This window comes from Stenella coeruleoalba (genome assembly GCF_951394435.1).
Source record: "Stenella coeruleoalba genome assembly, contig: scaffold_39, whole genome shotgun sequence".
NCBI classification, from domain to species: Eukaryota; Metazoa; Chordata; class Mammalia; order Artiodactyla; family Delphinidae; genus Stenella; species Stenella coeruleoalba.
In genome coordinates, this window is record NW_027646400.1 from 1,937,699 (window position 1) to 1,965,291 (window position 27,593).

A 27,593-nucleotide genomic window follows, 5' to 3' on the forward strand; every position below is an offset into this window, starting at 1 on the left:
GTACGGCAACACTTTAGGGGGAGCGTGCGTGTGAGGGTGCGGGTTAGTGTTAGCGTACGGGTTAGGATTAGGGGACGGGCGAGGGTCAGGCTTCGGGGAAGTGTTAGGGTTAGGGTTCGGGCTAGGGTTAGGGTTAGGGGACGGGGACGGTTTAGGGTCCAGGTGAGGGTACGGCAACGCTTTAGGGGGAGCGTGCGTGTGAGGCCGCGGTATAGCGTTAGCGTACGGGTTAGGATTAGGGGACGGGTGAGGGTCAGGCTTCGGGGAAGGGTTAGGGCTAGGGTTCGGGGTAGGGTTAGGGTTAGGGGATGGGGACGGTTTAGGGTCCAGGTGAGGGTACGGCAATGCTTTAGTGGGAGCGTGCGTGTGAGGTCGCGGGTTAGTGTTAGCGTACGGGTTAGGATTAGGGGACGGGTGAGGGTCAGGCTTCGGGGAAGGGTTAGGGTTAGGGTTCGGGCTAGGGTTAGGGTTAGGGGACGGGGACGGTTTAGGGTCCAGCTGAGGGTACAGCAACGCTTTAGGGGGAGCGTGCGTGTGAGGTCGCCGTTTAGTGTTAGCGTAAGTGTTAGGATTAGGGGACGGGTGAGGGTCAGGCTTCGGGGAAGGGTTAGGGTTAGGGTTCGGGCTAGCGTTAGGGTTAGGGGACGGGGACGGTTTAGGGTCCAGGTGAGGGTACGGCAACGCTTTAGGGGGAGTGTGCGTGTGAGGGCGCGGGTTAGTGTTAACGTATGGGTTAGGATTAGGGGATGTGTGAGGGTCAGGCTTCGGGGAAGGGTCAGGGTTAGGGTTCGGGCTAGGGTTAGGGTTAGGGGACGGGGACGGTTTAGGGTCCAGGTGAGGGTACGGCAATGCTTTAGGGGGAGCGTGCGTGTGAGGGCGCGGGTTAGTGTAAGCGTACGGTTTAGGATTAGGGGACGGGTGAGGGTCAGGCTTCGGGGAAGGGTTAGGGTTAGGGTTCGGGCTAGGGTTAGGGTTAGGGGACGGGGACGGTTTAGGGTCCAGGTGAGGGTACGGCAACGCTTTAGGGGGAGCGTGCGTGTGAGGGCGCGGGTTAGTGTTAGCGTACGGGTTAGGATTAGGGGACGGGTGAGGGTCAGGCTTCGGGGAAGGGTTAGGGTTAGGGTTCGGGCTAGGGTTAGGGTTAGGGGACGGGGACGGTTTAGGCTCCAGGTGAGGGTACGGCAACGCTTTAGGGGGAGCGTGCGTGTGAGGGCGCGGGTTAGTGTTAACGTATGGGTTAGGATTAGGGGACGTGTGAGGGTCAGGCTTCGGGGAAGGGTCAGGGTTAGGGTTCGGGCTAGGGTTAGGGTTAGGGGACGGGGACGGTTTAGGGTCCAGGTGAGGGTACGGCAATGCTTTAGGGGGAGCGTGCGTGTGAGGGCGCGGGTTAGTGTAAGCGTACGGTTTAGGATTAGGGGACGGGTGAGGGTCAGGCTTCGGGGAAGGGTTAAGGTTAGGGTTCGGGCTAGGGTTAGGGTTAGGGGACGGGGACGGTTTAGGGTCCAGGTGAGGGTACGGCAACGCTTTAGGGGGAGCGTGCGTGTGAGGGCGCGGGTTAGTGTTAGCGTACGGGTTAGGATTAGGGGACGGGTGAGGGTCAGGCTTCGGGGAAGGGTTAGGGTTAGGGTTCGGGCTAGGGTTAGGGTTAGGGGACGGGGACGGTTTAGGATCCAGGTGAGGGTACGGCAACGGTTTAGGGGGAGCGTGCGTGTGGGGGCGCGGGTTAGTGTAAGCGTACGGGTTAGGATTAGGGGACGGGTGAGGGTCAGGCTTCGGGGAAGGGTTAGGGTTAGGGTTCGGGCTAGGGTTAGGGTTAGGGGACGGGGACGGTTTAGGATCCAGGTGAGGGTACGGCAACGGTTTAGGGGGAGCGTGCGTGTGGGGGCGCGGGTTAGTGTAAGCGTACGGGTTAGGATTAGGGGACGGGTGAGGGTCAGGCTTCGGGGAAGGGTTAGGGTTAGGGTTCGGGCTACGGTTAGGGTTAGGGGACGGGGACGGTTTAGGTTCCAGGTGAGGGTACGGCAACGCTTTAGGTTGAGCGTGCGTGTGAGGGCACGGGTTAGTGTTAGCGTACGGGTTAGGATTAGGGCACGGGTGAGGGTCAGGCTTCGGGGAAGGGTTAGGGTTAGGGTTCGGGCTAGGGTTAGGGTTAGGGGACGGGGACGGTTTAGGGTCCAGGTGAGGGTACGGCAACGCTTTAGGGGGAGCGTGCGTGTGAGGGCGCGGGTTAGTGTTAGCGTACGGGTTAGGATTAGGGCACGGGTGAGGGTCAGGCTTCGGGGAAGGGTCAGGGTTAGGGTTCGGGCTAGGGTTAGGGTTAGGGGATGGGGACGGTTTAGGGTCCAGGTGAGGGTACGTCAACGCTTTAGGGGGAGCGTGCATGTGAGGGCGCGGGTTAGTGTAAGCGTACGGGTTAGGATTAGGGGACGGGTGAGGGTCAGGCTTCGGGGAAGGGTTAGGGTTAGGGTTCAGGCTAGGTTAAGTTTTAGGGGATGGGGACGGTTTAGGGTCCAGGTGAGTGTACGGCAACACTTTAGGGGGAGCGTGCGTGTGAGGGCGCGGGTTAGTGTTGGCGTACGGGTTAGGATTAGGGGACGGGCGAGGGTCAGGCTTCGGGGAAGTGTTAGGTTTAGGGTTCGGGCTAGGGTTAGGGTTAGGGGACGGGGACGGTTTAGGGTCCAGGTGAGGGTACGGCAACGCTTTAGGGGGAGCGTGCGTGTGAGGCCGCGGTATAGCGTTAGCGTACGGGTTAGGATTAGGGGACGGGTGAGGGTCAGGCTTCGGGGAAGGGTTAGGGCTAGGGTTCGGGCTAGGGTTAGGGTTAGGGGATGGGGACGGTTTAGGGTCCAGGTGAGGGTACGGCAATGCTTTAGTGGGAGCGTGCGTGTGAGGTCGCGGGTTAGTGTTAGCGTACGGGTTAGGATTAGGGGACGGGTGAGGGTCAGGCTTCGGGGAAGGGTTAGGGTTAGGGTTCGGGCTAGGGTTAGGGTTAGGGGACGGGGACGGTTTAGGGTCCAGGTGAGGGTACGGCAATGCTTTAGTGGGAGCGTGCGTGTGAGGTCGCGGGTTAGTGTTAGCGTACGGGTTAGGATTAGGGGACGGGTGAGGGTCAGGCTTCGGGGAAGGGTTAGGGTTAGGGTTCGGGCTAGGGTTAGGGTTAGGGGACGGGGACGGTTTAGGGTCCAGCTGAGGGTACAGCAACGCTTTAGGGGGAGCGTGCGTGTGAAGTCGCCGTTTAGTGTTAGCGTAAGTGTTAGGATTAGGGGACGGGTGAGGGTCAGGCTTCGGGGAAGGGTTAGGGTTAGGGTTCGGGCTAGGGTTAGGGTTAGGGGACGGGGACGGTTTAGGGTCCAGGTGAGGGTACGGCAACGCTTTAGGGGGAGCGTGCGTGTGAGGGCGCGGGTTAGTGTTAACGTATGGGTTAGGATTAGGGGACGTGTGAGGGTCAGGCTTCGGGGAAGGGTCAGGGTTAGGGTTCGGGCTAGGGTTAGGGTTAGGGGACGGGGACGGTTTAGGGTCCAGGTGAGGGTACGGCAATGCTTTAGGGGGAGCGTGCGTGTGAGGGCGCGGGTTAGTGTAAGCGTACGGTTTAGGATTAGGGGACGGGTGAGGGTCAGGCTTCGGGGAAGGGTTAGGGTTAGGGTTCGGGCTAGGGTTAGGGTTAGGGGACGGGGACGGTTTAGGGTCCAGGTGAGGGTACGGCAACGCTTTAGGGGGAGCGTGCGTGTGAGGGCGCGGGTTAGTGTTAGCGTACGGGTTAGGATTAGGGGACGGGTGAGGGTCAGGCTTCGGGGAAGGGTCAGGGTTAGGGTTCGGGCTAGGGTTAGGGTTAGGGGACGGGGACGGTTTAGGGTCCAGGTGATGGTACGGCAACGCTTTAGGGGGAGCGTGCGTGTGAGGGCGTGGGTTAGTGTTAGCGTACGGGTTAGAATTAGGGCACGGGTGAGGGTCAGGCTTCGGGGAAGGGTCAGGGTTAGGGTTCGGGCTAGGGTTAGGGTTAGGGGACGGGGACGGTTTAGGGTCCAGGTGAGGGTATGGCAACGCTTTAGGGGGAGCGTGCGTGTGAGGGCGCGGGTTAGTGTAAGCGTACGGGTTAGGATTAGGGGACGGGTGAGGGTCAGGCTTCGGGGAAGGGTTAGGGTTAGGGTTTGGGCTAGGGTTAGGGTTAGGGGACGGGGACGGTTTAGGGTCCAGGTGAGGGTACGGCAATGCTTTAGGGGGAGCGTGCGTGTGAGGTCGCGGGTTAGTGTTAGCGTACGGGTTAGGATTAGGGGACGGGTGAGGGTCAGGCTTCGGGGAAGGGTTAGGGTTAGGGTTCGGGCTAGGGTTAGGGTTAGGGGACGGGGACGGTTTAGGGTCCAGGTGAGGGTACGGCAACGCTTTAGGGGGAGCGTGCGTGTGAGGGCGCGTGTTAGTGTTAGCGTAAGTGTTAGGATTAAGGGACGGGTGAGGGTCAGGCTTCGGGGAAGGGTCAGGGTTAGGGTTCGGGCTAGGGTTAGGGTTAGGGGATGGGGACGGTTTAGGGTCCAGTGGAGGGTACTGCAACGCTTTAGGGGGAGCGTGCGTGTGAGGGTGCGGGTTAGTGTTAGCGTACGTGATAGGATTAGGGGACGGGTGAGGGTCAGGCTTCGCGGAAGGATCAGGGTTAGGGTTCGGGCTAGGGTTAGGGTTAGGGGACGGGGACGGTTTAGGGTCCAGCTGAGGGTACGGCAACGCATTAGGGGGAGCGTGCATGTGGGGGCGCGGGTTAGTGTAAGCGTACGGGTTAGGATTAGGGGACGGGTGAGGGTCAGGCTTCGGGGAAGGGTTAGGGTTAGGGTTCGGGCTAGGGTTAGGGTTAGGGGACGGGGACGGTTTAGGGTCCAGCTGAGGGTACGGCAACGCTTTAGGGGGAGCATGCGTGTGAGGGCGCGGGTTAGTGTTAGCGTACGGGTTAGGATTAGGGGACGGGTGAGGGTCAGGCTTCGGGAAAGGGTTAGGGTTAGTGTTAGGGCTAGGGTTAGGGTTAGGGGACGGGGACGGTTTAGGGTCCAGGTGAGGGTACGGCAACGCTTTAGGGGGAGCGTGCGTGTGAGGGCGCGGGTTAGTGTTAGCGTACGGGTTAGGATTAGGGGACGGGTGAGGGTCAGGCTTCGGGGAAGGGTTAGGGTTAGGGTTCGGGCTAGGGTTAGGGTTAGGGGAGGGGGACCATTTAGGGTCCAGGTGAGGGTACGGCAACGCTTTAGGGGGAGCGTGCGTGTGAGGGCGCTGGTTAATGTTAGCGTACGGGATAGGATTAGGGGACGGGTGAGGGTCAGGCTTCGGGGAAGGGTCAGGGTTAGGGTTCGGGCTAGGGTTAGGGTTAGGGGACGGGAACGGTTTAGGGTCCAGGTGAGGGTACGGCAACGCTTTAGGGGGAGCGTGCGTGTGAGGGCGCGGGTTAGTGTTAGCGTACGGGTTAGGATTAGGGGTCGTGTGAGGGTCAGACTTCGGGGAAGGGTTAGGGTTAGGGTTCGGACAAGGGTTAGGGTTAGGGGACGGGGACGGTTTAGGGTCCAGGTGAGGGTACGGCAACGCTTTAGGGGGAGCGTGCGTGTGAGGGCGCGGGTTAGTGTTAGCGTACGGGTTACGATTAGGGGACGGGTGAGGGTCAGGCTTCAGGGAAGGGTTAGGGTTAGTGTTCGGGATAGGGTTAGGGTTAGGGTACGGGGACGGTTTAGGGTCCAGGTGAGGGTACGGCAACGCTTTAGGGGGAGCGTGCGTGTGAGGGCGCGGCTTAGTGTTAGCGTACGGGTTAGGATTAGGGGACGGGTGAGGGTCAGGCTTCGGGGAAGGGTTAGGGTTAGGGTTCGGGCTAGGGTTAGGGTTAGGGAACGGGGACGGTTTAGGGTCCAGGTGAGGGTACGGCAACGCTTTAGGGGGAGCGTGCGTGTGAGGGCGCGGGTTAGTGTTAGCGTACGGGTTACGATTAGGGGACGGGTGAGGGTCAGGCTTCGGGGAAGGGTTAGGGTTAGTGTTCGGGCTAGGGTTAGGGTTAGGGGACGGGGACTGTTTAGGGTCCAGCTGCGGGTACGGCAACGCTTTAGGGGGAGCGTGCGTGTGAGGGCGCGGGTTAGTGTAAGCGTACGGGTTAGGATTAGGGGACGGTTGAGTGTCAGGCTTCGGGAAAGTGTTAGGGATAGGGTTCGGGCTAGGGTTAGGGTTAGGGGACGGGGACGGTTTAGGGTCCAGGTGAGGGTACGGCAACGCTTTAGGGGAAGCGTGCGTGTGAGGGCGCGGGTTAGTGTTAGCGTACGGGTTAGGATTAGGGGACGTGTGAGGGTCAGGCTTCGGGGAAGGGTCAGGGTTAGGGTTCAGGCTAGGGTTAGGGATAGGGGACGGGGACGGTTTAGGGTCCAGGTGAGGGTACAGCAACGCTTTAGGGGGAGCATGCGTGTGAGGATGCGGGTTAGTGTTAGCGTACGGGTTAGGATTAGGGGACGGGTGAGGGTCAGGCTTCGGGGAAGGGTTAGGTTTAGGTTTCGGGCTAGGGTTAGGGTTAGGGGAGGGGGCCGGTTTAGGGTCCAGGTGAGGGTACGGCAACGCTTTAGGGGGAGCGTGCGTGTGAGGGCGCGGGTTAGTGTTAGCGTACGGGTTAGGATTAGGGGACGGGTGAGGGTCAGGCTTCGGGGAAGGGTTAGGGTTAGGGTTCGGGCTAGGGTTAGGGTTAAGGGACGGGGACGGTTTAGGGTCCAGCTGAGGGTTCGGCAACGCTTTAGGGGGAGCGTGCGTGTGAGGGCGCGGGTTAGTGTTAGCGTACGGGTTAGGATTAGGGGACAGGTGAGGGTCAGGCTTCGGGAAAGTGTCAGGGTTAGGGTTCGGGCTAGGGTTAGGGTTAGGGGACGGGGACGGTTTAGGGTCCAGGTGAGGGTACGGCAACGATTTAGGAGGAGCGTGCGTGTGAGGGCGCGGGTAAGTGTTAGCGTACGGGTTAGGATTAGGGGACGGGTGAGGGTCAGGCTTTGGGGAAGGGTTAGGGTTAGGGTTCGGGCTAGGGTTAGGGTTAGGGGACGGGGACGGTTTAGGGTCCAGGTGAGGGTACGGCAACGCTTTAGGGGGAGCGTGCGTGTGAGGGCGCGGGTTAGTGTTAGCGTACGGGATAGGATTAGGGGACGGGTGAGGGTCAGGCTTCGGGGAAGGGTCAGGGTTAGGGTTCGGGCTAGAGTTAGGGTTAGGGGACGGGGACGGTTTAGGGTCCAGGTGAGGGTACGGCAACGCTTTAGGGGGAGCGTGCGTGTGAGGGCGCGGGTTAGTGTTAGCGTACGGGTTAGGATTAGGGGTCGGGTGAGGGTCAGGCTTCGGGGAAGGGTTAGGGTTAGGGTTCGGAGAAGGGTTAGGGTTAGGGGACGGGGACGGTTTAGGGTCCAGGTGAGGGTACGGCAACGCTTTAGGGGGAGCGTGCGTGTGAGGGCGCGGGTTAGTGTTAGCGTACGGGTTAGGATTATGGGACGGGTGAGGGTCAGGCTTCGGGGAAGGGTTAGGGTAAGGGTTCGGGCTAGGGTTAGGGTTAGGAGACGGGGACGGTTTAGGGCCCAGGTGAGGGTACGGCAACGCTTTAGGGGAAGCGTGCGTTTGAGGGCGCGGGTTAGTGATAGCGTACGGGTTAGGATTAGGGGACGGGTGAGGGTCAGGCTTCGGGGAAGGGTTAGGGTTAGGGTTCGGTCTAGGGTTATGGTTAGGGGAAGGGGACGGTTTAGGGTCCAGGTGAGGGTACGGCAACGCTTTAGGGGGAGCGTGCGTGTGAGGGCGCGGGTTAGTGTGAGCGTACGGGTTAGGATTAGGGGACGGGTGAGGGTCAGGCTTCGGGGAAGGTTTAGGGTTAGGGTTCGGGCTAGGGTTAGGGTTAGTGGACGGGGACGGTTTAGGGTCCAGGTGAGGGTACGGCAACGCTTTAGGGGGAGCGTGCGTTGAGGGCGCGGGTTAGTGTGAGTGTACAGGTTAGGATTAGGGGACGGTTGAGGGTCAGGTTTTGGGGAAGGGTTAGGGTTAGGGTTCGGGCTAGGGTTAGGGTTAGGGGACAGGGACGGTTTAGGGTCCAGGTGAGGGTACGGCAACGCTTTAGGGTGAGCGTGCGTGTGAGGGCACGGCTTAGTGTTAGCGTACGGGTTACGATTAGGGGACGGGTGAGGGTCAGGCTTCGGGGAAGGGTTAGGGTTAGGGTTCGGGCTAGGGTTAGGGTTAGGGGACGGGGACGGTTTAGGTTCCAGGTGAGGGTACGGCAACGCTTTAGGGGGAGCGTGCGTGTGAGGGTGCGGGTTAGTGTTAGCGTACGGGTTACGATTAGGGGACGGGTGAGGGTCAGGCTTCGGGGAAGGGTTAGGGTTAGGGTTCGGGCTAGGGTTAGGGTTAGGGGACGGGGACTGTTTAGGGTCCAGCTGAGTGTACGGCAACGCTTTAGGGGGAGCGTGCGTGTGAGGGCGCGGGTTAGTGTTAGCGTACGGGTTAGGATTAGGGGACGGATGAGGGTCAGGCTTCGGGAAAGGGTTAGGGTTAGGGTTCGGGCTAGGGTTAGGGTTAGGGGATGGGGACGGTTTAGGGTCCAGGTAAGGCTACGGCAACGCTTTAGGGGGAGCGTGCGTGTGAGGGCGTGGGTTAGTGTTAGCGTACGGGTTAGGATTAGGGGACGTGTGAGGGTCAGGCTTCGGGGAAGGGTCAGGGTTAGGGTTCAGGCTAGGGTTAGGGATAGGGGACGGGGACGGTTTAGGGTCCAGGTGAGGGTACAGCAACGCTTTAGGGGGAGCGTGCGTGTGAGGGCGCAGGTTAGTGTTAGCGTACGGGTTAGGATTAGGGGACGGGTGAGGGTCAGGCTTCGGGGAAGGGTTAGGGTTAGGGTTCGGGCTAGGGTTAGGGTTAGGGGAGTGGGACGGTTTAGGGTCCAGGTGAGGGTACGGCAACGCTTTAGGGGGAGCGTGCGTGTGAGGGCGCGGGTTAGTGTTAGCGTACGGGTTAGGATTAGGGGACGGGTGAGGGTCAGGCTTCGGGGAAGGGTTAGGGTTAGGGTTCGGGCTAGGGTTAGGATTAGGAGACGGGGACGGTTTAGGGTCCAGGTGAGGGTACGGCAACGCTTTAGGGGCAGTGTGCGTGTGAGGGCGCGGATTAGTGTTAGCGTACGGGTTAGGATTAGGGGACGGGTGAGGGTCAGGCTTCGGGGAAGGGTTAGGGTTAGGGTTCGGGCTAGGGTTAGGGTTGGGGGACGGGGACGGTTTAGGGTCCAGCTGAGGGTACGGCAATACTTTAGGGGGAGCATGTATGTGAGGGCGCGGGTTAGTGTTAGCGTACGGGTTAGGATTAGGGGACGGGTGAGGTTCAGGCTTCGGGGAAGGGTTAGGGTTAGGGTTCGGGCTAGGGTTAGGGTTAGGAGACGGGGAGGGTTTAGGGTCCAGGTGAGGATACGGCAAAGCTTTAGGGGGAGCGTGCGTGTGAGGGCGTGGGTTAGTGTGAGCGTACGGGTTAGGATTAGGGGACGGGTGAGGGTCAGGCTTCGGGGAAGGGTTAGGGTTAGGGTTCGGGCTAGGGTTAGGGTTAGGGGACGGGGACGGCTTAGGGTCCAGGTGAGGGTACGGCAACGCTTTAGGGGGAGCGTGCGTGTGAGGGTGCGGGTTAGTGTTAGCGTACGGTTTAGGATTAGGGGACGGGTGAGGGTCAGGCTTCGGGGAAGTGTTAGGGTTAGGGTTCGGTCTAGGGTTAGGGTTAGGGGACGGGGATGGTTTAGGGTCCAGGTGAGGGTACGGCAACGCTTTAGGGGGAGCGTGTGTGTGAGGGCGCGGGTTACTCTCAGCGTACGGGTTAGGATTAGGGGACGGGTGAGGGTCAGGCTTCGGGGAAGGGTTAGGGTTAGGGTTCGGGCTAGGGTTAGGGTTAGGGGACGGGGACGGTTTAGGGTCCAGGTGAGGGTACGGCAACGCTTTAGGGGGAGCGTGCGTGTGAGGGCGCGGGTTAAGTTAGCGTACGGGTTAGGATTAGGGGAAGGGTGAGGGTCAGGCTTCGGGGAAGGGTTAGGGTTAGGGTTCGGGCTAGGGTTAGGGCTAGGGGACGGGGAAGGTTTAGGGTCCAGGTGAGGGTACGACAACGCTTTAGGGGGAGCGTGCGTGTGAGGGCGCGGGTTAGTGTTAGCATACGGGTTAGGATTAGGGGACGGGTGAGGGTCAGGCTTCGGGGAAGGGTTAGGGTTAGGGTTCGGGCTACGGTTAGGGTTAGGGGACGGGGAAGGTTTAGGGTCCAGGTGAGGGTACGACAACGGTTCAGGGGGAGCGTAGGTGTGAGGGCACAGGTTAGTGTTAGCGTACGGCTTACAAATAGGGGACGGGTGAGGGGAAGTCTTCGGGGAAGTGTTAGGGTTAGGGTTTGGGCTAGGGTTAGGTTTAGGGAACGGGGAAAGTTTAGGGTCCAGGTGAGGGTTAGGGTTAGGGTTAGGGTTAGGGTTTGAGTACGGTTTAGGGTCCAGGTGCGGTTACGAAAACGGTTTAGGGTGAGCGTACGTGTGAGGGCATGGGTTAGTGTTAGCGTACGGGTTAGGACTAGGGAACGGGTGAGGGTAAGGCTTCGGGGAAGGTTTAGGGTGGATCATATTCTGGGTTCCACATGCATGTTTTAGCTGAAGGAAGAATCCCTTAAACCTGGAGAGTTGAGACCCGTGGAATGGTACCATGCAATATGACTTCAAAGGGTCTTCATTTGCTCACCGAAGCTCTCCAATCCTATCATTGCTGCGTTTATGCCCCTGTACACACGCTTGATTCTCTTTCAGAGACATAGCAATCCATAGGTTTTAAGATACTTACTAGTCAGGTACATTCTTAGGCGTTTAATATGGGGTGTTGAGTCCATTTCGTGTAGCAAGGAGTAGCTCTTGTCTATTACATATTTGGCTTAAGGAACTTTATCTGTGCTCGTTTCAATCTCTGGTTTTATGCAGCACCCCAACTCACCTTTCCCCTTAAGCAATCATAAGTTCGTTTTCTAAATTTGAAACCCTGTTCTCTTTTGTAATCCAGTTCCTGTGTAGCCAAGTTTACATTCCGTGTATTAGTGATATCTTATGATGTTTCTTTTTCTCTGTGACTTATTTCAGTTAGAATCATCATACCTGAATCCACTCATTATGCTGCTTCGGGCCTGATGACATAGATTTCATTGCTGAGTGATATTGCATTGTACGTAAGTACCACAAATTCTTTATCCATTTTTCACTTTCTGCGATATTGAACTTGTACCGTAAACGAGGTTCTTGTAAACAGAGCCGTCCCAAACTTTGGGGTGGCTGTGTCTTTTTGATTTTAATTTCCCTAAGCTATAGGACCATAAGTGGAAGTGCCCTAGGCTCTGTTGCTTTGTTTTTTAGATGTTTCAGGAAACACCATACACTTCTCCCGAGTGTCTGTTGGCAATTTACATCCCACCCATCAGCATAACAAGGCTCCCAGTTCTCCATGGCCTGTCCTGCCTTTCTGGATTTTACACTTTTTTCAGATGGCCCTTTTGACCGGGGGGAAGTGAGACTTCATTGTAGTGCAGATTTCCTTTGCAAGCTTGCTTGGTTGGCCAAAAAGGGCGTATGCGTTTTTCCCTGAATATATTCAGGGAAAAACGCATACGCCCTTTTTGGCCAAGTGCATCATTGTCGAGGTTCTGACTTTCTTCATATGTTTTCAGTGCATTTCCAGTCTACCTCCTGAAATTGGTTTTTCTGCAATTCTGCCTTCATTTCATTGCCACTTCATAGCCTTACCTCAATATATTTTTTGAAAATAGTTGGCCTTTATAACTCTGCAGGTTTTTGACTTGCAGTGGCCCTTAGCTCCATTTTTCAGCTCTTATTTTTGTGATCTTGCCTCATAACCACAGGATTCCTTCAGGCCCTATTCTTCTTCTGGGGCACCTTGCTGTGCCTTTGGTTAATTCTTCTTACTGATGTGAAATTAGAGTGACATGTGCCCATTGAAACCGCTACAGCTAGTTTCTCACTGGTTCCCCCTATTCCCATTCATCCTCCGCAGTAACTGCAGACTGTGCGATACCAGAACTTAAAGGCATTGACTCTCCATGAGGGGATGTTTTTAGTAAAGTGGCTGGAATGTCGATCTGGAGTCCCAGGAGAGGAAAAATGAGGTGCGTTTTAGAAACCTTTCCCGATCATATGGTATACCAGTCGCTGGGTTTCCCAAGCATGGTTTAGCTGTAGGAAGATTCCCTTCAACCTGGAGCGTTGGGACCCTTGGAATGAGTAGCATGAAGTATTGCATTAAACTTTTGGCAGTTGCTCACCAAAGCTCACCAATCCTCTCACCCCCAAGTGTCCAGCCTTATGTCTTATCCAGCTGTGGGTTTATATGTGGTCAATCCAGGTTGCATCACAGCCCCTGAGCAAATTTTGTAAGAATTTTTCTCTCTTTCATTGTTTCTGCATTTTGTTTTTAAAATTTATTTCTATAATGGGGTTTAGCTCATTTTCACTGCTGTGTTTGTGCCGCTCTGCACACACTTGATTCCCTTATGGAGATATATCAATACATGGGTTTTAAGATTCTTATTACTCAGATATATTTCTCTGCGGTGTATAGGGTGTGTTGAGGCCAGTTCATTGAGCAAGGTGTAGATCTTGTCTAATATCTATTTGGTTTATTGAACGGTATCTGTGCTAATTTCAAACTCTGGTTTTATGCATCACCCCACCTCTCCTTTCCCCTTAAGCTGACATAAGTGTGTTTTCTAAATGTGAGACACTGTTCTGTTCTGTAATTCATTTCTTGTGCAGCCATATTTACCCTCCCTCTATAGGTGATATCTTATGATATGTTTCTTTTTCTGTTTGACTTATTTCAAGTAGTATTATCGGACCTAAATCCACTCTTTATCCTTCTACTAGCCTTATTACATTGATTTCATGGTGAAGAGATATTCCATTGTACATAAGTACCACATCTTCTTTATCCATTGTTCTCTTTCCTGGGATATTTAAGGTGTACTGAAGTTGAGGTTCTTGTAAACAGAGTAGCCCTAAACTGTGGTGTGCTTGTGTCTTGTTGATTTTTAGACTTCCCTAGATATACTCCCATGATTGGAAGTGTCCTATGCTCTGTAGCTCTGTTTTTTAGATGATTTAGGAACCACCATACACTTCTCCAGAGTGGCTCTCGGCAGTTCACACACTGCCCATCAGCGTATAAAGGCTCCCTGTTCTCCATGGCCTGTCCTGCATTTCTGGTTTTTACAATTTTTTAGGATGGCCCTTTTGACCGGTGGGAAATGAGACTTCTTTGTTGTGCACATTTGCATTGCTTGCTTGCTTCGTTGTCCATAAAGTGCGTATGCGTTTTTTCCTGGATATAATCAGGAAAAAACGCATACGCCCTTTTGGGCCAACTGCATCATTGTCGAAATTCTGCCGCTTTTCATGTGCTTTAAAGACGAGTCCAATCTATCTCTTGAAATCTGTTTCTTGCAATTCTGTCTTGCATTCAGATCCTCTTCTTTGCCTTACCTCAACATATTTTTGGACGTTAGTTTTCATTTATAACTCTGCAGGTTTGTGAATTGCAGTGACCCTGAGCTCCATTTTTTAAGTTGCTCTTTTGTGAGCTGGCCTCAAACCCGCAGGATTGCTTTAGGCCCTATTTTGGCTCCGGCGAGGCGGGCTGAGCCTTTTTTCAATTCTTATTCTTAATGGGAAATTAGAGTGATATGTGCCCGTCCAAACCCCTACAACTATTCTCTCATTGGTTCCCCCTCTTCCCGTTCATCCTCCTCACAATTTGCAAAATGTGTGAAACAGAAGTTGAAATGTGCTGATTCTCCAAGTGGGGAGATTCTAAGTAACGTGGCTGGAATGGTGAACAGGAGCACCAGGAGAGGATAAATGAGCTGCATTTTAGACACATCTCCCGATCACATGGTGTACAGTCCTCTGGGTTTTCCATGCATGTTTTAGCTGTAGGAAGATCCCTTGAACCTGCAGATTTGGGACCCATTGAATGGGCACCAGGTAGTATTACTTTAAAGGGTGTGCATTTCCTCACCCAACCTCACATTTCTCTTAGCGCAAACAGTTTCCAGCCTTATGTCTCATCCTGCTGTGGGTCTAGATGTGTTCAATCCATGTTGCATCACCGTCCCTGAGGAAAAGTTGTAAGAGGTTTTCTCTGTCTCTCTGTCGTTTATTTTTTTCAATTTATTACTATATTGGTTACAGCTGATTTTCAAAGCTCTGTTTCTTGCTGCTGTACATCCACTTGATTCACGTACAGAGAGACATCAGTAAATTCTTTTTCAGATTCTTACCAGTCATATATATTCTTTTCCGGTGACTTGAGTGTGCTGAGTGCAGTTCTTTTAGCTACCGTGTAGGCCTTGTTGATTATCAGTTTGGTATTTGGAATGGTATCTTTGCTAATTTCAACCTCCTGGATGATGTCTCACCCCTCCCCACCTTTCCCGTTTAGCAGCCTTATGCGTGTTTTCTACATATTTGACTATGTTTTTGTTTTGTAATTTATTTCATGTGTAGCCATTTTGGATTCCACCTTTAAGTGATATCTTATGATATGTGTCTTTTTCTTTTTGAATTATGTCACTTAGAAAGATCATATGTAACTCCACCGGAGTTGTTACAACTGGCCATATTTCATTGATTTCCAGGCTGAATAATATTCCACTCTACATAAGTACCACATCTCTATCCATTTTTTCCCTCCAGAGACATTTAAGTTATATCCTAGTCGAGGATCTTTTAAACAGAGAGTGGGTAAACATTGGGGTGCCTGTGTCCTCTCGATTTTTGTTTTTCCCAATATATACGCCCATGAGTGCAAGTGCCCTATGCTCTGTAGCTCATTTTTTAGATGCTTTAGTAAACACAATACACTTCTCCAGAATGGCCGTTGGCAATATACATTTCCACTATAAGTCTCACAGGGCTCCCTCTTCTCGTTGCCCTGTCCTGCATTTCTGTTGTTCACGCTTTATGAGGATGGCTCTTCTGACTGATGCGAAGTGATATCTTTTGTAGTATTGACTTCCAGTGCCCACCTGTTTGGTTGGCTAAAAAAGTGTATGCCCTTTTCTTGAATATATACAGAAAAAAACGCATACACCCTTTTTGGCCAACTGCAATGTTGGCAATGTTCAGCTCCTTTTCTTGTGCTTAATGGCGAGTCCTTTCTACCTCCTCAAATCCCTTTCCTGCCATTCTCCCTTGCTTACAAGTCCTTTTCTCTGACTTTCCTCAAGACATTTTTCAGTGATGGATATTTTCAACTCTGCAGTTTCGTGAATTTTACTGCCCCTGAGTTCCATTGTTCAACTTGTGTTTATGGGAACTGGCCACAAAGCAGCGGGATTTCCTCAAGCCCTATACTGTTTCCATGGGCAACCCTAGCCTTTGGTCAATTCGTCTTCCTGATTGGAAATTAGAGTGACATGTGCCTGTCTGAACACCTAGGACTTGTCTCTCATTGTTCCTCATCCTTCCGCTTCATCCTCTGGACAAATTCCAAACTGTACGCAACAGGATGTTGACAGTGCTGACATCTCCAAGTGGGGAGACTGTTAGTAAAGACGCTGGAGGGGTGAACCCGAGCACCAGGAGATGAGGAGATGAGATGCCTTTTCCAAACTCTTCCCGATCAGACGGTATACCATCCTCTGGGTGTGACAGACATGTTTTAGCAGTAGGAAGAGTCCCATTCATGTAAGGAGAACACCAGGGCTTTTTCAAAATCAGTGTCTCCCCGAAACCCAAACTGGGGAAGTTTTTAAGCTACGGCTACACATATGTTCATTAAGGGCCTTGGGAAGTAGGCAGAGTCCAAACTTTAGATGATTGAAGTCTTCAGGGTCAGAAGCACTCACCACCAGCTTCCCTTAGGTTACACTTTAACTGTCATTGATAGATGATGTCAATAAAAATATCTATTCTTTTTCAGATTATTTCCCCTTATAGGTTATTGCAAAATGTTGAGTGTAGTTCCCTGTGCTATACAGTAGTTCCTTGTTGATGATCTATTTTATACATAGCAGTGTGTATGTGTTAATCCCAAACTGTTAATTTATCCCTCCTCCCACCTTTCCCCTTTGGTAATAATAAATTATAAGATTTTATACTTCTCAGAAATGGGGGAGCTGAAAGAGAGGTATCATTTTCAATGGAAAAGCATTTAAAACAAGATTGAAGCTTTAACCAAGATTATTAGATGTACATCCTTGGAAAGAAATCACTTCGTTTCTCTAATATTGACCTGACAAATAAGACAAACCCTTTCACTGAACTTGCTTATAATAAAGTGATGGAAATATCAAATGGAAGTGTTAGAAACATCTTATTTTACCTGAGCCTTATACACTGTTCTATGTTAACTACAGTTTGGCTCACACATCTGTTCATTGAGGTTACAATAGTCTCAATTTCTGTTACTGATCCTCCAGAGTGGACCCCAACAAGTGTCCCCCTGCCCAGTGTCATTGGGGCCAACAGATCGAGACTGAGTTTGGTTCACAAGCAAAGGAAACTTTATATTTTGATCAGAGAATGGAGAGGTGAGAGCATGCACTACCCCGTGGGCTGTGGGCTGGGCTGCTGTGTAGAGATCCTGTCAGAGTCAGTGGGAGGGAGGGGGCGGAGCTCTCGAGGGCCAGGTTGGCTGCAGCTCAGGCTCTATATCGCGGAGTCTGCACTGGGTCCCAGGATCTGAGGTGTCGTCCCAGCCATTCTGCACTAGGAAATCTGGTCTGAAGTGCCAGGTGTGGAACCTCTGCATGCGGGACCCTAGGAGCACATGAAATTAGACAAAGCACAAAGGATAAAAAAGGTTAGACTTGACTTTATTGCCCAGATTCTATTTTTATCTCCCAGGGATTTTTAATGGGCTTTGCTGGGGACAAACCCCTCCTCTGTCTTTTGTCCCGTTCCTCATTCTTGGAGTGCTGAGGGTGCAGACCCTTCTTCTGTAACTGCTGAGTGCTGAGTTGGGAGCCCTCATACCTGGTGGCGAGGGTCAGAGCTTCTCCCCAGCAGCCTCCAGGTGACATTGATTGTCCCCAGGCCCCCTGCCTCCCTGCTCGTCCACCTGAGCACCAGCATTGGAAGTGTTATAGATTCTAATGACCTTTAAGGGTCCAGGAAAGAGATGTGCAGAGACGCTGTGGGGGCCGGTTTCACCCCGCCCCACATTTGTTCGGCCACCTTAGGCTGACCGTTTCTGCCAGCCTAGATGCTCTGACCAGTAGTCTGCGCTTTCTTCAATTAGGCCCCTGAATTAACGTACAAACAGCACCAGGTGTCAGAGCCCTGGCCACTCAACTCCCAGACAGTCCAGGGTCAGTGGTGATCAAGGACCATGATGGCCACTGAGTCAACAGCCTTTTGAAGTAAACAGGAGTCCAGCCGGTCTTATTGGCCACCATCATCATGGTGTCTGTATGCTTTTCTATGGTGACAGTGTGATATACGGTTCCCCCGCCAAGATTATTAGCTCCCCTCTGGGTGCAGTAAGTCCTGCAAGCAGTAGTCTACTCTTTTGGGACACACTCTTGTTGTTTTATGAGAGAAACTCCAGGTCAAGTGATGTTCACACGAGTCGTCATGGTGCCCTGTTGCCCCCGGTTATCTCTCTGGATGTTGGAGTTGGAGGGCCTCCTCACTCGAGGTTGGTGTGCCCACGGAGCGAACCCTGCAACTTCAGGGCATGGTTGGTGGTTAGGATCACCACGTGAGGTCCTTTTCCCTTAGGAGGGAGGTGGCCTTTTGGGCTGCTGATTTCCAGGTTTTTAGATACCGCCAGTATCTTGGCCAGATGTGGCAGTGGGCCAAGCCCCTTGGTGACCGTAGTTTATCCTACCTGGATGGCATTCTTGCATTGTTCCATTTCAAGTGGTCCCAGTTTTTGCACTAATTCTCCAATGGCGATTCACCTTTCACCGGGAATGTAAAGGTCACAGGGTTTAGCTAAATTAGGGAGTTCCAGGGCAAGGGTCTGAATTGACTGCTCTTTCCATTCTTGAAAGGCCACTTCTGGATTCTATTCAAAAGGATCATCATCTTTTCCTTTCAGTGTTTCATATAGAGGCCCAGCTAGTAGACTGTAGTTAGGGATCCAGAAGCAGCAAACCCTGGCCTCCCCAGGAACCCTTAAGCTGTCTTCTAGTTTTAGAAAGGGGTAAGGCTGAAAATGGTTTCTTCCCTTTCCTGGGATGGGCTTCTCTGACCTTCTGTGAGAATGAAGCCCAGGCAGATCACCGCAGTCTGTGATATTTGAGCTTTTTCTTGGACAACTTCTATCCTTTATTGGCTTGGTAGTTCAGAGGCCTCCTTAGTAGGGCTGGCGATCAGAATGTCGTCTGCGTACTGAAGGAGGGTTTCCTTTTCCAGAGGTAGAACTTTTAGGTCTTTAGCTAAGCTTTCCCCAAAGATGGTGTGGGAATTTTTGCACCCTTGGGGCAAGACGGCCCGGAAGTATTGTTTTAGTTGTATGTTGAGTCCTGCCACTCACAAGCCAAAATTTCTTGTGACTCTGGGACTAATGGAATACAAAAGAAGGCATCATTGAAGACTAATACAGAATACCATGTCCTGGTGGTTGGTAGAATGACCAGCAGGGTGTAGGAATTAGGAGCAGCTGGAGGTATATCCTCGGTGGCTTCACTGACTGTCCTGACATCCTTTACCAGGTCCCCAGCAGCCCATGGGGCTCTCGTGGTCAGACCAATCCCAGAATATGGAGCTCACCTGGGCAGGTACCCCACCCCCACCCCAGCCCATGGGGCTCTCGTGGTCAGGCCCCTCCCAGGATACAGAGCTACCCTTGTAGGTACCGTGGCAGGGCTGGGCACACAGGAACCGTGCACACAGCCCTCATTGCAGAGCACCCCCAGCTCACCTGTCACTCAGAGCTGACACAGAGCACCTCAGAGCAGGACTTGAACTAACAAACAGCAGCTGTGACAGGTCTGTGACCCTGGGCATCACTCTGTACGGCCTCCCTCCACCTGGTCTTCCAGAGACTTCCACTGCACCCGGGGCACCAGGCCTCTGTCTCCAACCACCACCCACCCCTCCTCTCCCTGACTCCTGGGTTCCTCTCATTAGGAGAGGGTTTTCTTGAAGTTGTCTCCCACTCATGGGCCAGATAAAATGATTAGAAAACAAGCCAAAGCTGCAGCCCCTTGTCTATCCTGACTCTCAGGAGCCCACACCTGTTCCTTGGACCTGGCCGGTTCAGCAAGTTCCATTTTCTGCAACTGTGAGCCCCTGAGGGGTGAAGATTGGCTGACCTGGGCAGCCTTACCGTGCCGGCCAGCCCTCCCCAGGTGTGCCTGGGTTGAGATCAATATAAATACCACTCCAGGCAGCAAGAGCCCCTGCAGCCGTGCCTGACGCCATTTTCTCTGCCCTGTCAGCAGTCTCGGGGCTGGGCTGGTGGGAGGGAGTGAGAGGCCACGGCTTTGTGGGTGGCCCAGTATGAGTGGGGCTCTGCTGGACTTTCTGCAGCAGTTGCCAGGCTGCCACCTGCTAAAGAAGAGGATGTGTCACCCATACCAGCTGCTGGAATTTCTCCCTGGGCAGAGGTGAGGAAGGAAAAAAGCAGTGGGGGCAGGGACAGGACGGGTATCTCAGGCAGGGAAATGGAAATCTTCCAGAAGAGCACCCAGGGCCAGGACCATCCTGGCTGGCCTGCAGGCACCAAGTCGGCCGGCATGCTGTCACTCGTGTGGCTCTATGGCCCTTCCTCTAGGCTTTCAAGTCCTTGTATATATTCAGGTGTTTTACCTGGGACGGGTGGGAATAGTTCAGCAGCAACTGGCCTGGGGCTCAGCTCACGTTTACTCACAGATGCCTCGGCACGGTGCCCCAGCTTTGCAATGAGGACGCTTGTTGCGTGGGGGCTGCTGGCTGAATGGGAGACGATTCCCCACCACTGACCAACTTCAGAATTGTTTACAACTGGAGCAAGTGCCCTGATACGGTTTTCCTCTGTGGAACTGGTGGGTTCTGTGTTTTTTTTCTCTTTTTCGTTTTTGGTTCAAGGTAGATTTTATTCCTCTTTTTTGTATTTACAGATATAAGCATGGAAATAATTTATTCATATAAATACATGTATGTGCAGGGAATAATTGTTTTTTCTGTTTTATTTTTTAAATTTTATTTCTTTTTAATTTTGAATTTTATTTTATATTTTTATACAGCAGGTTCTTATTGGTTATCTATTTTATACATATAAATGTATACATGCCAATCCCAGTCTCTCAACTCCTCCCACCACCACCCCCCCAACAGCTTTCCCCCCTTGTTGTCCATACGTTTGTTGTCTACATCTGTTGCTCTGTTTATGCCTTGCAAAATGGTTAATCTGTACAGTTTTTCTAGGTTCCACATATATGCATGAATATACAAGATTTGTTTTTCTCTTTCTGACTTACTTCACTCTGTATGACAGTCTCTAGATCCATCGACGTCTCTACAAATGACCCAATTTCATTCCTTTTCATGGCTTAGTAATATTCCATTTTATATATGTACCACAGCTTTATGCATTCGTCTGTCTGTGGGCATTTAGGTTGCTTTCATTACCTCGATATTGTAAAGAGTGAGGCAATGAACATTGCGGTGAATGTCTCTTTCTGATTTATGGTTTTGTCTGGGTATATGTCCAGAACTGGGATTGCTGTATCATATGGTAATTCTACTGTTAGTTTCTTAAGAAACTCCATATTGTTCTCCATAGTGACTGTATCAATTTATATTCCCAACAATAGTGGAAGAGGGTTCCTTTTCTCCACACCCTTTCCAGCATTTTTTGTTTGTAGATTTTCTGATGATGTGCATTCAATCAGATGTGAGGTGATACCTCATTGTTGAGTCCATTTTGTTGAGCAAGGGGTAGGTCTTGGCTATTACATATGTGGCTTATGGAACGGTATCTGTGCTAATTTCAAACTCTGGTTTTATGCAGCACCCCAACTCACCTTCCCCCTTAAGCAAGCATAAGTTGGTTTTCTAAACATGAGACCCTGTTCTATTTGGTAATTCAGTTCATGTGTAGCCAAGTTCTCATTCCATGTATTAGTGATACCTTATGATGTTTCTTTTTCTGTGTGACTTTTTTCATTTAGAATCACCGTGCCTCAATCCACTCATTATGCTGGTACAGGCCTGGTGACATAGTTTTCATTGCTGAGAGGTATTCTGTTGTACGTAAGTACCGCAACTTCTTTATGCATTATTTGCTCTCTGGCATATTTAACTTGTGCTGCAGAAGAGGTTCCTGTAAACAGAGCCGTCCCAAATTTTGGGGTGGCTGTGTCTTTTTGATTTTAATTTCCCTAAGCTATAGGACCATAAGTGGAAGTGCCCTAGGCTCTGTTGCTTTGTTTTTTAGATGTTTCAGGAAACACCATACACATCTCCCCAGTGTCTGTTGGCAATTTACATCCCGCCCATCAGCATAACAAGGCTCCCAGTTCTCCATGGCCTGTCCTGCCTTTCTGGATTTTACACTTTTTTCAGATGGCCCTTTTGACCAGAGGGAAGTGAGACTTCATTGTAGTGCAGATTTCATTTGCAAGCTTGCTTGGTTGGCCAAAAAGAGCGTATGCGTTTTTTCCTGAATATATTCAGGAAAAAACGCATACGCCCTTTTTGGCCAAGTGCATCATTGTGGACGTTCTGCCTCTTTTCCCATGCTTTCAATGCAATTCCAGTCTACCTCTGAAATCGGTTTCCTGCAATTCTGCCCCGCTTTCAAGTCCTCTTGGCAGCCTTACTTCAGTATATTTTTGGACGATAGCTGTCATTTATAACTCTGCAGGTTTGTGAATTACAGTGCCCCTGAGCTCCTTTCTTCAACTCGCTTTCTTGTGAGCTGGCCGCAACACCGCAGGATTGCTTCAGGCCCTTATATGGTTCTGGCACGGCACGCTGAGCCTTTGGTTAATTCCTCTTCCTGGTGGGAAATGAGAGTTAAATTTGCCCGTCCAGACACCTCCAGCTACTCTCATTGGTTCTCCCTATTCCTGTTCATCTTCCGCAGAAATTGCAAACTGGGCCAAACAGGAGGTTAAAGGCACTGACTCTCCAAGTCGGGAGAGTGTTAGTAAAGCGTCTGGAATGTTGCACCCGAGTACCAGGGGACGAGAAATGAGACATATTGGAACACGTCTCCCGATCACACGGTTGATCATACTCTGGGTTCCACATGCATGTTTTAGCTGAAGGAAGAATCCCTTAAACCTGGAGAGTTGAGACCCGTGGAATGGGTACCATGCAATATGACTTCAAAGGGTCTTCATTTGCTCACCGAACCTCTCCAATCCTATCACTGCTGCGTTTATGCCCCTGTACACATGCTTGATTCTCTTTCGGAGACATAGCAATCCATAGGTTTTAAGATACTTACTAGTCAGGTACATTCTTAGGCGTTTAATATGCGGTGTTGAGTCCATTTCGTTGAGCAAGGAGTAGCTCTTGTCTATTCCATATTTGGCTTAAGGAACTTTATCTGTGCTCATTTCAATCTCTGGTTTTATGCAGCACCCCAACTCACCTTTACCCTTAAGCAAGCATAAGTTGGTTTTCTAAATTTGAGACCCTGTTCTGTTCTGTAATTCAGTTCCTGTGTAGCCAAGTTTCCATTCCGTGTATTAGTGATATCTTATGATGTTTCTTTTTCTGTGTGACTTATTTCAGTTAGAATCATCATACCTGAATCCACTCATTGTGCTGCTAAGCGCCTGATGACATAGATTTCATTGCTGAGTGATATTGCTTTGTAAGTAAATACCACAGCTTCTTTATCCATTTTTCATTTTCTGCGATGTTGAACTTGTACTGTAAACGAGGTTCTTGTAAATAGAGTCGTCCCAAACTTTGGGGTGGCTGTGTCTTTTTGATTTTAATTTCCCTAAGCTATAGGACCATAAGTGGAAGTGCCCTAGGCTCTGTTGCTTTGTTTTTTAGATGTTTCAGGAAACACCATACACTTCTCCCGAGTGTCTGTTGGCAACTTACATCCCACCCATCAGCATAACAAGGCTCCCAGTTCTCCATGGCCTGTCCTGCCTTTCTGGATTTTACACTTTTTTCAGATGGCCCTTTTGACCGGGGGGAAGTGAGACTTCATTGCAGTGCAGATTTCCTTTGCAAGCTTGCTTGGTTGGCCAAAAAGTGCGTATGCGTTTTTTCCTGAATATATTCAGGAAAAAACGCATACGCCCTTTTTGGCCAAGTGCATCATTGTGGACGTTCTGCCTCTTTTCCTATGCTTTCAATTCAATTCCAGTCTACCTCCTGAAATCGGTTTCCTGCAATTCTGCCCCGCTTTCAAGTCCTCTTGGCAGCCTTACTTCAGTCTATTTTTGGACGATAGCTGTCATTTATAGCTCTGCAGGTTTGTGAATTTCAGTGCCCCTGAGCTCCTTTCTTCAACTCGCTTTCTTGTGAGCTGGCCGCAACACCACAGGATGGCTTCAGGCCCTAATCTGGCTCTGGTACGGCACGCTGAGCCTTTGGTTATTTCCTCTTCCTGTTGGGAAATGAGAGTTAAATTTGCCCGTCCAGACACCTCCAGCTAGCCTCTCATTGGTTCTCGCTATTCCTGTTCATCTTCCGCAGAAATTGTAAACTGGGCCAAACAGGATGTTAAAGGCGCTGACTCTCCAAGTGGGGAGAGTGTTAGTAAAGCGTCTGGAATGTTGCACCCGAGTACCAGGGGAGGAAAACTGAGACATATTTGAACACGTCTCCCGATCACATGGTTGATCATACTCTGGGTTCCACATGCATGTTTTAGGTGAAGGAAGAATACCTAAAACCTGGGTAGTTGAAACCCGTGGAATGGGTACCATGCAATATGACTTCAAAGGGTCTTCATTTGCTCACCGAACCTCTCCAATCCTATCACTGCTGCGTTTATGCCCCTGTACACATGCTTGATTCTCTTTCGGAGACATAGCAATCCATAGGTTTTAAGATACTTACTAGTCAGGTACATTCTTAGGCGTTTAATATGCGGTGTTGAGTCCATTTCGTTGAGCAAGGAGTAGCTCTTGTCTATTCCATATTTGGCTTAAGGAACTTTATCTGTGCTCATTTCAATCTCTGGTTTTATGCAGCAACCCAACTCACCATTCCTCTTAAGCAAGCATAAGTTGGTTTTCTAAATTTGAGACCCTGTTCTGTTTTGGAATGCAGTTCCTGTGTAGCCAAGTTTACATTCCGTGTATTACTGATATCTTATGATGTTTCTTTTTCTGTGTGACTTATTTCAGTTAGAATCATCGTACCTGAATCTACTCATTATGCTGCTACGGGCCTGATGACATAGATTTCATTGCTGCGTGATACTGCATTGTACGTAAGTATCTCAACTTCTTTATCCATTTTTCACTTTCTGCGATGTTGAACTTGTACTGTAAACGAGGTTCTTGTAAACAGAGCCGTTCCAAACTTTGGGGTGGCTGTGTCTTTTTGATTTTAATTTCCCTAAGCTATAGGACCATAAGTGGAAGTGCCCTAGGTTCTGTTGCTTTGTTTTTTAGATGTTTCAGGAAACACCATACACTTCTCCCGAGTGGTTGTTGGCAATTTACATCCCGCCCATCAGCATAACAAGGCTCCCAGTTCTCCATGGCCTGTCCTGCCTTTCTGGATTTTACACTTTTTTCAGATGGCCCTTTTGACCGGGGGGAAGTGAGACTTCATTGCAGTGCAGATTTCCTTTGCAAGCTTGCCTGGTTGGCCAAAAAGTGCGTATGCGTTTTTTCCTGAATATATTCAGGAAAAAACGCATACGCCCTTTTTGGCCAAGTGCATCATTGTGGACGTTCTGCCTCTTTTCCTATGCTTTCAATGCAATTCCAGTCTACCTCCTGAAATCGGTTTCCTGCAATTCTGCCCCACTTTCAAGTCCTCTTGGCAGCCTTACTTCAGTCTATTTTTGGACGATAGCTGTAATTTATAGCTCTGCAGGTTTGTGAATTTCAGTGCCCCTGAGCTCCTTTCTTCAACTCGCTTTCTTGTGAGCTGGCCGCAACACCACAGAATGGCTTCAGGCCCTAATCTGGCTCCGGTACGGCACGCTGAGCCTTTGGTTATTTCCTCTTCCTGTTGGGAAATGAGAGTTAAATTTGCCCGTCCAGACACCTCCAGCTAGCCTCTCATTGGTTCTCGCTATTCCTGTTCATCTTCCGCAGAAATTGTAAACTGGGCCAAACAGGAGGTTAAAGGCGCTGACTCTCCAAGTGGGGAGAGTGTTAGTAAAGCGTCTGGAATGTTGCACCCGAGTACCAGGGGAGGAAAACTGAGACATATTTGAACACGTCTCCCGATCACATGGTTGATCATACTCTGGGTTCCACATGCATGTTTTAGGTGAAGGAAGAATACCTAAAACCTGGGTAGTTGAAACCCGTGGAATGGGTACCATGCAATATGACTTCAAAGGGTCTTCATTTGCTCACCGAACCTCTCCAATCCTATCACTGCTGCGTTTATGCCCCTGTACACATGCTTGATTCTCTTTCGGAGACATAGCAATCCATAGGTTTTAAGATACTTACTAGTCAGGTACATTCTTAGGCGTTTAATATGCGGTGTTGAGTCCATTTCGTTGAGCAAGGAGTAGCTCTTGTCTATTCCATATTTGGCTTAAGGAACTTTATCTGTGCTCATTTCAATCTCTGGTTTTATGCAGCAACCCAACTCACCATTCCTCTTAAGCAAGCATAAGTTGGTTTTCTAAATTTGAGACCCTGTTCTGTTTTGGAATGCAGTTCCTGTGTTGCCAAGTTTACATTCCGTGTATTACTGATATCTTATGATGTTTCTTTTTCTGTGTGACTTATTTCAGTTAGAATCATCGTACCTGAATCTACTCATTATGCTGCTACGGGCCTGATGACATAGATTTCATTGCTGCGTGATACTGCATTGTACGTAAGTATCTCAACTTCTTTATCCATTTTTCACTTTCTGCGATGTTGAACTTGTACTGTAAACGAGGTTCTTGTAAACAGAGCCGTTCCAAACTTTGGGGTGGCTGTGTCTTTTTGATTTTAATTTCCCTAAGCTATAGGACCATAAGTGGAAGTGCCCTAGGTTCTGTTGCTTCGTTTTTTAGATGTTTCAGGAAACACCATACACTTCTCCCGAGTGGTTGTTGGCAATTTACATCCCGCCCATCAGCATAACAAGGCTCCCAGTTCTCCATGGCCTGTCCTGCCTTTCTGGATTTTACACTTTTTTCAGATGGCCCTTTTGACCGCGGGGAAGTGAGACTTCATTGCAGTGCAGATTTCCTTTGCAAGCTTGCTTGGTTGGCCAAAAAGGGCGTATGCGTTTTTTCCTGAATATATTCAGGAAAAAACGCATACGCCCTTTTTGGCCAAGTGCATCATTGTGGACGTTCTGCCTCTTTTCCTATGCTTTCAATGCAATTCCAGTCTACATCCTGAAATCGGTTTCCTGCAATTCTGCCCCGCTTTCAAGTCCTCTTGGCAGCCTTACTTCAGTCTATTTTTGGACGATAGCTGTCATTTATAACTCTGCAGGTTTGTGAATTTCAGTGCCCCTGAGCTCCTTTCTTCAACTCGCTTTCTTTTGAGCTGGCCGCAACACCGCAGGATGGCTTCAGGCCCTAATCTGGTTCCGGTACGGCACGCTGAGCCTTTGGTTAATTCCTCTTCCTGGTGGGAAATGAGAGTTAAATTTGCCCGTCCAGACACCTCCAGCTAGTCTCTCATTGGTTCTCGCTATTCCTGTTCATCTTCCGCAGAAATTGCAAACTGGGCCAAACAGGAGGTTAAAGGGACTGACTCTCCAAGTGGCGAGAGTGTTAGTAAAGCGTCTGGAATGTTGCACCCGAGTACCAGGGGAGGAAAACTGAGACATATTTGAACACGTCTCCCGATCACATGGTTGATCATACTCTAGGTTCCACATGCATGTTTTAGCTGAAGGAAGAATACCTTAAACCTGGGTAGTTGAAACCCATGGAATGGGTACCATGCAATATGACTTCAAAGGGTCTTCATTTGTTCACCGAACCTCTCCAATCCTATCACTGCTGCGTTTATGCCCCTGTACACATGCTTGATTCTCTTTCGGAGACATAGCAATCCATAGGTTTTAAGATACTTACTAGTCAGGTACATTCTTAGGCGTTTAATATGCCGTGTTGAGTCCATTTCGTTGAGCAAGGAGTAGCTCTTGTCTATTCCATATTTGGCTTAAGGAACTTTATCTGTGCTCATTTCAATCTCTGGTTTTATGCAGCACCCCAACTCACCTTTACCCTTAAGCAAGCATAAGTTGGTTTTCTAAATTTGAGACCCTGTTCTGTTCTGTAATTCAGTTCCTGTGTAGCCAAGTTTACATTCCGTGTATTACTGATATCTTATGATGTTTCTTTTTCTGTGTGACTTATTTCAGTTAGAATCATCATACCTGAATCCACTCATTGTGCTGCTAAGGGCCTGATGACATAGATTTCATTGCTGAGTGATATTGCTTTGTAAGTGAATACCACAACTTCTTTATCCATTTTTCACTTTCTGCGATGTTGAACTTGTACTGTAAACGAGGTTCTTGT

General features: G+C 50.5%; 1 long non-coding RNA gene across 50 annotated transcripts in view; it reads left to right on the forward strand.

Moving 5' to 3' along the window:
• LOC307181137 overlaps nt 1–27,593 on the forward strand; it is a 3,028,377-nt gene that overhangs the window by 1,793,079 nt on the left and 1,207,705 nt on the right. For 3 of the 50 annotated variants that reach the window (XR_013825974.1, XR_013825976.1, XR_013825977.1), the window contains 2 exons: nt 11,090–11,175; nt 21,121–21,390. The exons of 44 other annotated variants lie outside the window; for them this stretch is intronic. This is a non-coding gene — a long non-coding RNA (uncharacterized lncRNA). Of the gene's footprint in view, nt 1–11,089; nt 11,176–21,120; nt 21,391–27,593 lie in introns of those variants that run through there. 3 more of the 50 variants (XR_013825975.1, XR_013825988.1, XR_013825989.1) reach the window with 3 other exon arrangements.